Genomic DNA, 14,086 nt, shown 5'->3' on the forward strand with positions numbered 1-14,086 from the left:
TGCACAAAAGCGATTCTGCGAAGCAATGTGAACACTTCTGCTTCCCAGGCACAGAGAAGGTGCTAGCAGGGAATTCTCTGCCTGCCTTTCCCCAGTGCTCTGCAAGCTCTCCAGGACAACAGCAAATATCGGGCTCTGTGCTTTCTTTCGTTCTGAACAAGTGTTACTGTTTTCTGCACAAAAGCGATTCTGCGAAGCAATGTGAACACTTCTGCTTCCCAGGCACAGAGAAGGTGCTAGCAGGGAATTCTCTGCCTGCCTTTCCCCAGTGCTCTGCAAGCTCTCCAGGGCAACAGCAAATCTGGGGCTCTGTGCTTTCTTTCGTTCTGAACAAGTGTTACTGTTTTCTGCACAAAAGCGATTCTGCGAAGCAATGTGAACACTTCTGCTTCCCAGGCACAGAGAAGGTGCTAGCAGGGAATTCTCTGCCTGCCTTTCCCCAGTGCTCTGCAAGCTCTCCAGGACAACAGCAAATCTGGGGCTCTGTGCTTTCTTTCGTTCTGAACAAGTGCTAGTGTTTTCTGCACAAAAGCGATCCTGCGAAGCAATGTGAACACTTCTGTTTCCCAGGCACAGAGAAGGTGCTAGCAGGGAATTCTCTGCCTGCCTTTCCCCAGTGCTCTGCCAGCTCTCCAGGACAACAGCAATTCTGGGGCTCTGTGCTTTCTTTCATTCTGAACAAGTGTTACTGTTTTCTGCACAAAAGCGATTCTGCGAAGCAATGTGAACACTTCTGCTTCCCAGGCACAGAGAAGGTGCTAGCAGGGAATTCTCTGCCTGCCTTTCCCCACTGCTCTGCAAGCTCTCCAGGACAACAGCAAATCTGGGGCTCTGTGCTTTCTTTCATTCTGAACAAGTGTTACTGTTTTCTGCACAAAAGCGATTCTGCGAAGCAATGTGAAGACTTCTGCTTCCCAGGCACAGAGAAGGTGCTAGCAGGGAATTCTCTGCCTGCCTTTCCCCAGTGCTCTGCAAGCTCTCCAGGACAACAGCAAATATGGGGCTCTGTGCTTTCTTTCGTTCTGAACAAGTGTTAGTGTTTTCTGCACAAAAGCGATTCTGCGAAGCAATGTGAACACTTCTGCTTCCCAGGCACAGAGAAGGTGCTAGTAGGGCATGCTCTGCCTGCCTTTCCGCAGTGCTCTGCAAGCTCTCCAGGACAACATAAAATCTGGGGTTCTGTGCTTTCTTTCGTTCTGAACAAGTGTTACTGTTTTCTGCACAAAAGCGATTCTGCGAAGCAATGTGAACACTTCTGTTTCCCAGGCACAGAGAAGGTGCTAGCAGGGAATTCTCTGCCTGCCTTTCCCCAGTGCTCTGCAAGCTCTCCAGGACAACAGCAAATCTGGGGCTCTGTGCTTTCTTTCATTCTGAACAAGTGTTACTGTTTTCTGCACAAAAGCGATTCTGCGAAGCAATGTGAACACTTCTGCTTCCCAGGCACAGAGAAGGTGCTAGCAGGGAATTCTCTGCCTGCCTTTCCCCAGTGCTCTGCAAGCTCTCCAGGACAACATAAAATCTGGGGCTCTGTGCTTTCTTTCATTCTGAACAAGTGTTACTGTTTTCTGCACAAAAGCGATTCTGCGAAGCAATGTGAACACTTCTGTTTCCCAGGCACAGAGAAGGTGCTAGCAGGGAATTCTCTGCCTGCCTTTCCCCAGTGCTCTGCAAGCTCTCCAGGACAACAGCAAATATGGGGCTCTGTGCTTTCTTTCGTTCTGAACAAGTGTTACTGTTTTCTGCACAAAAGCGATTCTGCGAAGCAATGTGAACACTTCTGCTTCCCAGGCACAGAGAAGGTGCTAGCAGGGAATTCTCTGCCTGCCTTTCCCCAGTGCTCTGCAAGCTCTCCAGGGCAACAGCAAATCTGGGGCTCTGTGCTTTCTTTCGTTCTGAACAAGTGTTACTGTTTTCTGCACAAAAGCGATTCTGCGAAGCAATGTGAACACTTCTGCTTCCCAGGCACAGAGAAGGTGCTAGCAGGGAATTCTCTGCCTGCCTTTCCCCAGTGCTCTGCAAGCTCTCCAGGACAACAGCAAATATGGGGCTCTGTGCTTTCTTTCGTTCTGAACAAGTGCTAGTGTTTTCTGCACAAAAGCGATCCTGCGAAGCAATGTGAACACTTCTGCTTCCCAGGCCCAGAGAAGGTGCTAGCAGGGAATTCTCTGCCTGCCTTTCCCCAGTGCTCTGCCAGCTCTCCAGGACAACAGCAATTCTGGGGCTCTGTGCTTTCTTTCATTCTGAACAAGTGTTACTGTTTTCTGCACAAAAGCGATTCTGCGAAGCAATGTGAAGACTTCTGCTTCCCAGGCACAGAGAAGGTGCTAGCAGGGAATTCTCTGCCTGCCTTTCCCCAGTGCTCTGCAAGCTCTCCAGGACAACAGCAAATATGGGGCTCTGTGCTTTCTTTCGTTCTGAACAAGTGTTAGTGTTTTCTGCACAAAAGCGATTCTGCGAAGCAATGTGAAGACTTCTGCTTCCCAGGCACAGAGAAGGTGCTAGCAGGGAATTCTCTGCCTGCCTTTCCCCAGTGCTCTGCAAGCTCTCCAGGACAACAGCAAATATGGGGCTCTGTGCTTTCTTTCGTTCTGAACAAGTGTTAGTGTTTTCTGCACAAAAGCGATTCTGCGAAGCAATGTGAACACTTCTGCTTCCCAGGCACAGAGAAGGTGCTAGTAGGGCATGCTCTGCCTGCCTTTCCGCAGTGCTCTGCAAGCTCTCCAGGACAACATAAAATCTGGGGTTCTGTGCTTTCTTTCGTTCTGAACAAGTGTTACTGTTTTCTGCACAAAAGCGATTCTGCGAAGCAATGTGAACACTTCTGTTTCCCAGGCACAGAGAAGGTGCTAGCAGGGAATTCTCTGCCTGCCTTTCCCCAGTGCTCTGCAAGCTCTCCAGGACAACAGCAAATCTGGGGCTCTGTGCTTTCTTTCATTCTGAACAAGTGTTACTGTTTTCTGCACAAAAGCGATTCTGCGAAGCAATGTGAACACTTCTGCTTCCCAGGCACAGAGAAGGTGCTAGCAGGGAATTCTCTGCCTGCCTTTCCCCAGTGCTCTGCAAGCTCTCCAGGACAACAGCAAATCTGGGGCTCTGTGCTTTCTTTCGTTCTGAACAAGTGCTAGTGTTTTCTGCACAAAAGCGATCCTGCGAAGCAATGTGAACACTTCTGCTTCCCAGGCCCAGAGAAGGTGCTAGCAGGGAATTCTCTGCCTGCCTTTCCCCAGTTCTCTGCCAGCTCTCCAGGACAACAGCAATTCTGGGGCTCTGTGCTTTCTTTCCTTCTGAACAAGTGTTACTGTTTTCTGCACAAAAGCGATTCTGCGAAGCAATGTGAAGACTTCTGCTTCCCAGGCACAGAGAAGGTGCTAGCAGGGAATTCTCTGCCTGCCTTTCCCCAGTGCTCTGCAAGCTCTCCAGGACAACAGCAAATATGGGGCTCTGTGCTTTCTTTCGTTCTGAACAAGTGTTAGTGTTTTCTGCACAAAAGCGATTCTGCGAAGCAATGTGAACACTTCTGCTTCCCAGGCACAGAGAAGGTGCTAGTAGGGCATGCTCTGCCTGCCTTTCCGCAGTGCTCTGCAAGCTCTCCAGGACAACAGCAAATCTGGGGCTCTGTGCTTTCTTTCGTTCTGAACAAGTGCTAGTGTTTTCTGCACAAAAGCGATCCTGCGAAGCAATGTGAACACTTCTGCTTCCCAGGCACAGAGAAGGTGCTAGCAGGGAATTCTCTGCCTGCCTTTCCCCAGTGCTCTGCCAGCTCTCCAGGACAACAGCAATTCTGGGGCTCTGTGCTTTCTTTCATTCTGAACAAGTGTTACTGTTTTCTGCACAAAAGCGATTCTGCGAAGCAATGTGAACACTTCTGCTTCCCAGGCACAGAGAAGGTGCTAGCAGGGAATTCTCTGCCTGCCTTTCCCCACTGCTCTGCAAGCTCTCCAGGACAACAGCAAATCTGGGGCTCTGTGCTTTCTTTCATTCTGAACAAGTGTTACTGTTTTCTGCACAAAAGCGATTCTGCGAAGCAATGTGAAGACTTCTGCTTCCCAGGCACAGAGAAGGTGCTAGCAGGGAATTCTCTGCCTGCCTTTCCCCAGTGCTCTGCAAGCTCTCCAGGACAACAGCAAATATGGGGCTCTGTGCTTTCTTTCGTTCTGAACAAGTGTTAGTGTTTTCTGCACAAAAGCGATTCTGCGAAGCAATGTGAACACTTCTGCTTCCCAGGCACAGAGAAGGTGCTAGTAGGGCATGCTCTGCCTGCCTTTCCGCAGTGCTCTGCAAGCTCTCCAGGACAACATAAAATCTGGGGTTCTGTGCTTTCTTTCGTTCTGAACAAGTGTTACTGTTTTCTGCACAAAAGCGATTCTGCGAAGCAATGTGAACACTTCTGTTTCCCAGGCACAGAGAAGGTGCTAGCAGGGAATTCTCTGCCTGCCTTTCCCCAGTGCTCTGCAAGCTCTCCAGGACAACAGCAAATCTGGGGCTCTGTGCTTTCTTTCCTTCTGAACAAGTGTTACTGTTTTCTGCACAAAAGCGATTCTGCGAAGCAATGTGAACACTTCTGCTTCCCAGGCACAGAGAAGGTGCTAGCAGGGAATTCTCTGCCTGCCTTTCCCCACTGCTCTGCAAGCTCTCCAGGACAACATAAAATCAGGGGCTCTGTGCTTTCTTTCATTCTGAACAAGTGTTACTGTTTTCTGCACAAAAGCGATTCTGCGAAGCAATGTGAACACTTCTGTTTCCCAGGCACAGAGAAGGTGCTAGTAGGGCATGCTCTGCCTGCCTTTCCCCAGTGCTCTGCAAGCTCTCCAGGACAACATCAAATCTGGGGCTCTGTGCTTTCTTTCCTTCTGAACAAGTGTTACTGTTTTCTGCACAAAAGCGATTCTGCGAAGCAATGTGAACACTTCTGCTTCCCAGGCACAGAGAAGGTGCTAGCAGGGAATTCTCTGCCTGCCTTTCCCCAGTGCTCTGCAAGCTCTCCAGGACAACAGCAAATATGGGGCTCTGTGCTTTCTTTCGTTCTGAACAAGTGTTACTGTTTTCTGCACAAAAGCGATTCTGCGAAGCAATGTGAACACTTCTGTTTCCCAGGCACAGAGAAGGTGCTAGCAGGGAATTCTCTGCCTGCCTTTCCCCAGTGCTCTGCAAGCTCTCCAGGGCAACAGCAAATCTGGGGCTCTGTGCTTTCTTTCGTTCTGAACAAGTGTTACTGTTTTCTGCACAAAAGCGATTCTGCGAAGCAATGTGAACACTTCTGCTTCCCAGGCACAGAGAAGGTGCTAGCAGGGAATTCTCTGCCTGCCTTTCCCCAGTGCTCTGCAAGCTCTCCAGGACAACAGCAAATCTGGGGCTCTGTGCTTTCTTTCGTTCTGAACAAGTGCTAGTGTTTTCTGCACAAAAGCGATCCTGCGAAGCAATGTGAACACTTCTGCTTCCCAGGCACAGAGAAGGTGCTAGCAGGGAATTCTCTGCCTGCCTTTCCCCACTGCTCTGCAAGCTCTCCAGGACAACATAAAATCTGGGGCTCTGTGCTTTCTTTCATTCTGAACAAGTGTTACTGTTTTCTGCACAAAAGCGATTCTGCGAAGCAATGTGAAGACTTCTGCTTCCCAGGCACAGAGAAGGTGCTAGCAGGGAATTCTCTGCCTGCCTTTCCCCAGTGCTCTGCAAGCTCTCCAGGACAACAGCAAATATGGGGCTCTGTGCTTTCTTTCGTTCTGAACAAGTGTTAGTGTTTTCTGCACAAAAGCGATTCTGCGAAGCAATGTGAACACTTCTGCTTCCCAGGCACAGAGAAGGTGCTAGTAGGGCATGCTCTGCCTGCCTTTCCGCAGTGCTCTGCAAGCTCTCCAGGACAACATAAAATCTGGGGTTCTGTGCTTTCTTTCGTTCTGAACAAGTGTTACTGTTTTCTGCACAAAAGCGATTCTGCGAAGCAATGTGAACACTTCTGTTTCCCAGGCACAGAGAAGGTGCTAGCAGGGAATTCTCTGCCTGCCTTTCCCCAGTGCTCTGCAAGCTCTCCAGGACAACAGCAAATCTGGGGCTCTGTGCTTTCTTTCATTCTGAACAAGTGTTACTGTTTTCTGCACAAAAGCGATTCTGCGAAGCAATGTGAAGACTTCTGCTTCCCAGGCACAGAGAATGTGCTAGCAGGGAATTCTCTGCCTGCCTTTCCCCAGTGCTCTGCAAGCTGTCCAGGACAACAGCAAATATGGGGCTCTGTGCTTTCTTTCGTTCTGAACAAGTGTTAGTGTTTTCTGCACAAAAGCGATTCTGCGAAGCAATGTGAACACTTCTGCTTCCCAGGCACAGAGAAGGTGCTAGTAGGGCATGCTCTGCCTGCCTTTCCGCAGTGCTCTGCAAGCTCTCCAGGACAACATAAAATCTGGGGTTCTGTGCTTTCTTTCGTTCTGAAGAAGTGTTACTGTTTTCTGCACAAAAGCGATTCTGCGAAGCAATGTGAACACTTCTGCTTCCCAGGCACAGAGAAGGTGCTAGCAGGGAATTCTCTGCCTGCCTTTCCCCAGTGCTCTGCAAGCTCTCCAGGACAACAGCAAATCTGGGGCTCTGTGCTTTCTTTCATTCTGAACAAGTGTTACTGTTTTCTGCACAAAAGCAATTCTGCGAAGCAATGTGAACACTTCTGCTTCCCAGGCACAGAGAAGGTGCTAGCAGGGAATTCTCTGCCTGCCTTTCCCCACTGCTCTGCAAGCTCTCCAGGACAACATAAAATCTGGGGCTCTGTGCTTTCTTTCATTCTGAACAAGTGTTACTGTTTTCTGCACAAAAGCGATTCTGCGAAGCAATGTGAACACTTCTGTTTCCCAGGCACAGAGAAGGTGCTAGTAGGGCATGCTCTGCCTGCCTTTCCCCAGTGCTCTGCAAGCTCTCCAGGACAACATCAAATCTGGGGCTCTGTGCTTTCTTTCCTTCTGAACAAGTGTTACTGTTTTCTGCACAAAAGCGATTCTGCGAAGCAATGTGAACACTTCTGCTTCCCAGGCACAGAGAAGGTGCTAGCAGGGAATTCTCTGCCTGCCTTTCCCCAGTGCTCTGCAAGCTCTCCAGGACAACAGCAAATATCGGGCTCTGTGCTTTCTTTCGTTCTGAACAAGTGTTACTGTTTTCTGCACAAAAGCGATTCTGCGAAGCAATGTGAACACTTCTGCTTCCCAGGCACAGAGAAGGTGCTAGCAGGGAATTCTCTGCCTGCCTTTCCCCAGTGCTCTGCAAGCTCTCCAGGGCAACAGCAAATCTGGGGCTCTGTGCTTTCTTTCGTTCTGAACAAGTGTTACTGTTTTCTGCACAAAAGCGATTCTGCGAAGCAATGTGAACACTTCTGCTTCCCAGGCACAGAGAAGGTGCTAGCAGGGAATTCTCTGCCTGCCTTTCCCCAGTGCTCTGCAAGCTCTCCAGGACAACAGCAAATCTGGGGCTCTGTGCTTTCTTTCGTTCTGAACAAGTGCTAGTGTTTTCTGCACAAAAGCGATTCTGCGAAGCAATGTGAACACTTCTGCTTCCCAGGCACAGAGAAGGTGCTAGCAGGGAATTCTCTGCCTGCCTTTCCCCAGTGCTCTGCCAGCTCTCCAGGACAACAGCAATTCTGGGGCTCTGTGCTTTCTTTCATTCTGAACAAGTGTTACTGTTTTCTGCACAAAAGCGATTCTGCGAAGCAATGTGAACACTTCTGCTTCCCAGGCACAGAGAAGGTGCTAGCAGGGAATTCTCTGCCTGCCTTTCCCCACTGCTCTGCAAGCTCTCCAGGACAACATAAAATCTGGGGCTCTGTGCTTTCTTTCATTCTGAACAAGTGTTACTGTTTTCTGCACAAAAGCGATTCTGCGAAGCAATGTGAAGACTTCTGCTTCCCAGGCACAGAGAAGGTGCTAGCAGGGAATTCTCTGCCTGCCTTTCCCCAGTGCTCTGCAAGCTCTCCAGGACAACAGCAAATATGGGGCTCTGTGCTTTCTTTCGTTCTGAACAAGTGTTAGTGTTTTCTGCACAAAAGCGATTCTGCGAAGCAATGTGAACACTTCTGCTTCCCAGGCACAGAGAAGGTGCTAGTAGGGCATGCTCTGCCTGCCTTTCCGCAGTGCTCTGCAAGCTCTCCAGGACAACATAAAATCTGGGGTTCTGTGCTTTCTTTCGTTCTGAACAAGTGTTACTGTTTTCTGCACAAAAGCGATTCTGCGAAGCAATGTGAACACTTCTGTTTCCCAGGCACAGAGAAGGTGCTAGCAGGGAATTCTCTGCCTGCCTTTCCCCAGTGCTCTGCAAGCTCTCCAGGACAACATCAAATCTGGGGCTCTGTGCTTTCTTTCCTTCTGAACAAGTGTTACTGTTTTCTGCACAAAAGCGATTCTGCGAAGCAATGTGAACACTTCTGCTTCCCAGGCACAGAGAAGGTGCTAGCAGGGAATTCTCTGCCTGCCTTTCCCCAGTGCTCTGCAAGCTCTCCAGGACAACATAAAATCTGGGGCTCTGTGCTTTCTTTCATTCTGAACAAGTGTTACTGTTTTCTGCACAAAAGCGATTCTGCGAAGCAATGTGAACACTTCTGTTTCCCAGGCACAGAGAAGGTGCTAGTAGGGCATGCTCTGCCTGCCTTTCCCCAGTGCTCTGCAAGCTCTCCAGGACAACATCAAATCTGGGGCTCTGTGCTTTCTTTCCTTCTGAACAAGTGTTACTGTTTTCTGCACAAAAGCGATTCTGCGAAGCAATGTGAACACTTCTGCTTCCCAGGCACAGAGAAGGTGCTAGCAGGGAATTCTCTGCCTGCCTTTCCCCAGTGCTCTGCAAGCTCTCCAGGACAACAGCAAATATGGGGCTCTGTGCTTTCTTTCGTTCTGAACAAGTGTTACTGTTTTCTGCACAAAAGCGATTCTGCGAAGCAATGTGAACACTTCTGCTTCCCAGGCACAGAGAAGGTGCTAGCAGGGAATTCTCTGCCTGCCTTTCCCCAGTGCTCTGCAAGCTCTCCAGGGCAACAGCAAATCTGGGGCTCTGTGCTTTCTTTCGTTCTGAACAAGTGTTACTGTTTTCTGCACAAAAGCGATTCTGCGAAGCAATGTGAACACTTCTGCTTCCCAGGCACAGAGAAGGTGCTAGCAGGGAATTCTCTGCCTGCCTTTCCCCAGTGCTCTGCAAGCTCTCCAGGACAACAGCAAATCTGGGGCTCTGTGCTTTCTTTCGTTCTGAACAAGTGCTAGTGTTTTCTGCACAAAAGCGATCCTGCGAAGCAATGTGAACACTTCTGCTTCCCAGGCACAGAGAAGGTGCTAGCAGGGAATTCTCTGCCTGCCTTTCCCCAGTGCTCTGCCAGCTCTCCAGGACAACAGCAATTCTGGGGCTCTGTGCTTTCTTTCATTCTGAACAAGTGTTACTGTTTTCTGCACAAAAGCGATTCTGCGAAGCAATGTGAAGACTTCTGCTTCCCAGGCACAGAGAAGGTGCTAGCAGGGAATTCTCTGCCTGCCTTTCCCCAGTGCTCTGCAAGCTCTCCAGGACAACAGCAAATATGGGGCTCTGTGCTTTCTTTCGTTCTGAACAAGTGTTAGTGTTTTCTGCACAAAAGCGATTCTGCGAAGCAATGTGAACACTTCTGCTTCCCAGGCACAGAGAAGGTGCTAGTAGGGCATGCTCTGCCTGCCTTTCCCCAGTGCTCTGCAAGCTCTCCAGGACAACAGCAAATCTGGGGCTCTGTGCTTTCTTTCGTTCTGAACAAGTGCTAGTGTTTTCTGCACAAAAGCGATCCTGCGAAGCAATGTGAACACTTCTGCTTCCCAGGCACAGAGAAGGTGCTAGCAGGGAATTCTCTGCCTGCCTTTCCCCAGTGCTCTGCCAGCTCTCCAGGACAACAGCAATTCTGGGGCTCTGTGCTTTCTTTCATTCTGAACAAGTGTTACTGTTTTCTGCACAAAAGCGATTCTGCGAAGCAATGTGAACACTTCTGCTTCCCAGGCACAGAGAAGGTGCTAGCAGGGAATTCTCTGCCTGCCTTTCCCCACTGCTCTGCAAGCTCTCCAGGACAACAGCAAATCTGGGGCTCTGTGCTTTCTTTCATTCTGAACAAGTGTTACTGTTTTCTGCACAAAAGCGATTCTGCGAAGCAATGTGAAGACTTCTGCTTCCCAGGCACAGAGAAGGTGCTAGCAGGGAATTCTCTGCCTGCCTTTCCCCAGTGCTCTGCAAGCTCTCCAGGACAACAGCAAATATGGGGCTCTGTGCTTTCTTTCGTTCTGAACAAGTGTTAGTGTTTTCTGCACAAAAGCGATTCTGCGAAGCAATGTGAACACTTCTGCTTCCCAGGCACAGAGAAGGTGCTAGTAGGGCATGCTCTGCCTGCCTTTCCGCAGTGCTCTGCAAGCTCTCCAGGACAACATAAAATCTGGGGTTCTGTGCTTTCTTTCGTTCTGAACAAGTGTTACTGTTTTCTGCACAAAAGCGATTCTGCGAAGCAATGTGAACACTTCTGTTTCCCAGGCACAGAGAAGGTGCTAGCAGGGAATTCTCTGCCTGCCTTTCCCCAGTGCTCTGCAAGCTCTCCAGGACAACAGCAAATCTGGGGCTCTGTGCTTTCTTTCATTCTGAACAAGTGTTACTGTTTTCTGCACAAAAGCGATTCTGCGAAGCAATGTGAACACTTCTGCTTCCCAGGCACAGAGAAGGTGCTAGCAGGGAATTCTCTGCCTGCCTTTCCCCAGTGCTCTGCAAGCTCTCCAGGACAACAGCAAATCTGGGGCTCTGTGCTTTCTTTCGTTCTGAACAAGTGCTAGTGTTTTCTGCACAAAAGCGATCCTGCGAAGCAATGTGAACACTTCTGCTTCCCAGGCCCAGAGAAGGTGCTAGCAGGGAATTCTCTGCCTGCCTTTCCCCAGTTCTCTGCCAGCTCTCCAGGACAACAGCATTTCTGGGGCTCTGTGCTTTCTTTCATTCTGAACAAGTGTTACTGTTTTCTGCACAAAAGCGATTCTGCGAAGCAATGTGAAGACTTCTGCTTCCCAGGCACAGAGAAGGTGCTAGCAGGGAATTCTCTGCCTGCCTTTCCCCAGTGCTCTGCAAGCTCTCCAGGACAACAGCAAATATGGGGCTCTGTGCTTTCTTTCGTTCTGAACAAGTGTTAGTGTTTTCTGCACAAAAGCGATTCTGCGAAGCAATGTGAACACTTCTGCTTCCCAGGCACAGAGAAGGTGCTAGTAGGGCATGCTCTGCCTGCCTTTCCGCAGTGCTCTGCAAGCTCTCCAGGACAACAGCAAATCTGGGGCTCTGTGCTTTCTTTCGTTCTGAACAAGTGCTAGTGTTTTCTGCACAAAAGCGATCCTGCGAAGCAATGTGAACACTTCTGCTTCCCAGGCACAGAGAAGGTGCTAGCAGGGAATTCTCTGCCTGCCTTTCCCCAGTGCTCTGCCAGCTCTCCAGGACAACAGCAAATATGGGGCTCTGTGCTTTCTTTCATTCTGAACAAGTGTTACTGTTTTCTGCACAAAAGCGATTCTGCGAAGCAATGTGAAGACTTCTGCTTCCCAGGCACAGAGAAGGTGCTAGCAGGGAATTCTCTGCCTGCCTTTCCCCACTGCTCTGCAAGCTCTCCAGGACAACAGCAAATCTGGGGCTCTGTGCTTTCTTTCATTCTGAACAAGTGTTACTGTTTTCTGCACAAAAGCGATTCTGCGAAGCAATGTGAAGACTTCTGCTTCCCAGGCACAGAGAAGGTGCTAGCAGGGAATTCTCTGCCTGCCTTTCCCCACTGCTCTGCAAGCTCTCCAGGACAACAGCAAATATGGGGCTCTGTGCTTTCTTTCGTTCTGAACAAGTGTTAGTGTTTTCTGCACAAAAGCGATTCTGCGAAGCAATGTGAACACTTCTGCTTCCCAGGCACAGAGAAGGTGCTAGTAGGGCATGCTCTGCCTGCCTTTCCGCAGTGCTCTGCAAGCTCTCCAGGACAACATAAAATCTGGGGTTCTGTGCTTTCTTTCGTTCTGAACAAGTGTTACTGTTTTCTGCACAAAAGCGATTCTGCGAAGCAATGTGAACACTTCTGTTTCCCAGGCACAGAGAAGGTGCTAGCAGGGAATTCTCTGCCTGCCTTTCCCCAGTGCTCTGCAAGCTCTCCAGGACAACAGCAAATCTGGGGCTCTGTGCTTTCTTTCATTCTGAACAAGTGTTACTGTTTTCTGCACAAAAGCGATTCTGCGAAGCAATGTGAACACTTCTGCTTCCCAGGCACAGAGAAGGTGCTAGCAGGGAATTCTCTGCCTGCCTTTCCCCACTGCTCTGCAAGCTCTCCAGGACAACATAAAATCAGGGGCTCTGTGCTTTCTTTCGTTCTGAACAAGTGTTACTGTTTTCTGCACAAAAGCGATTCTGCGAAGCAATGTGAAGACTTCTGTTTCCCAGGCACAGAGAATGTGCTAGCAGGGAATTCTCTACCTGCCTTTCCCCAGTGCTCTGCAAGCTCTCCAGGACAACAGCAAATCTGGGGCTCTGTGCTTTCTTTCGTTCTGAACAAGTGTTAGTGTTTTCTGCACAAAAGCGATTCTGCGAAGCAATGTGAACACTTCTGCTTCCCAGGCACAGAGAAGGTGCTAGTAGGGCATGCTCTGCCTGCCTTTCCCCAGTGCTCTGCAAGCTCTCCAGGACAACAGCAAATATGGGGCTCTGTGCTTTCTTTCGTTCTGAACAAGTGTTACTGTTTTCTGCACAAAAGCGATTCTGCGAAGCAATGTGAACACTTCTGCTTCCCAGGCACAGAGAAGGTGCTAGCAGGGAATTCTCTGCCTGCCTTTCCCCAGTGCTCTGCAAGCTCTCCAGGGCAACAGCAAATCTGGGGCTCTGTGCTTTCTTTCGTTCTGAACAAGTGTTACTGTTTTCTGCACAAAAGCGATTCTGCGAAGCAATGTGAACACTTCTGCTTCCCAGGCACAGAGAAGGTGCTAGCAGGGAATTCTCTGCCTGCCTTTCCCCAGTGCTCTGCAAGCTCTCCAGGACAACAGCAAATCTGGGGCTCTGTGCTTTCTTTCGTTCTGAACAAGTGCTAGTGTTTTCTGCACAAAAGCGATCCTGCGAAGCAATGTGAACACTTCTGCTTCCCAGGCCCAGAGAAGGTGCTAGCAGGGAATTCTCTGCCTGCCTTTCCCCAGTGCTCTGCCAGCTCTCCAGGACAACAGCAATTCTGGGGCTCTGTGCTTTCTTTCATTCTGAACAAGTGTTACTGTTTTCTGCACAAAAGCGATTCTGCGAAGCAATGTGAACACTTCTGCTTCCCAGGCACAGAGAAGGTGCTAGCAGGGAATTCTCTGCCTGCCTTTCCCCAGTGCTCTGCAAGCTCTCCAGGACAACAGCAAATATGGGGCTCTGTGCTTTCTTTCGTTCTGAACAAGTGTTAGTGTTTTCTGCACAAAAGCGATTCTGCGAAGCAATGTGAACACTTCTGCTTCCCAGGCACAGAGAAGGTGCTAGTAGGGCATGGTCTGCCTGCCTTTCCGCAGTGCTCTGCAAGCTCTCCAGGACAACATAAAATCTGGGGTTCTGTGCTTTCTTTCGTTCTGAACAAGTGTTACTGTTTTCTGCACAAAAGCGATTCTGCGAAGCAATGTGAACACTTCTGTTTCCCAGGCACAGAGAAGGTGCTAGCAGGGAATTCTCTGCCTGCCTTTCCCCAGTGCTCTGCAAGCTCTCCAGGACAACAGCAAATCTGGGGCTCTGTGCTTTCTTTCATTCTGAACAAGTGTTACTGTTTTCTGCACAAAAGCGATTCTGCGAAGCAATGTGAACACTTCTGCTTTCCAGGCACAGAGAAGGTGCTAGCAGGGAATTCTCTGCCTGCCTTTCCCCACTGCTCTGCAAGCTCTCCAGGACAACATAAAATCTGGGGCTCTGTGCTTTCTTTCATTCTGAACAAGTGTTAGTGTTTTCTGCACAAAAGCGATTCTGCGAAGCAATGTGAACACTTCTGTTTCCCAGGCACAGAGAAGGTGCTAGTAGGGCATGCTCTGCCTGCCTTTCCCCAGTGCTCTGCAAGCTCTCCAGGACAACAGCAAATATGGGGCTCTGTGCTTTCTTTCCTTCTGAACAAGTGTTA

Source organism: Strix aluco, chromosome 13, assembly GCF_031877795.1.
Source record: "Strix aluco isolate bStrAlu1 chromosome 13, bStrAlu1.hap1, whole genome shotgun sequence".
Taxonomy (NCBI): domain Eukaryota; kingdom Metazoa; phylum Chordata; class Aves; order Strigiformes; family Strigidae; genus Strix; species Strix aluco.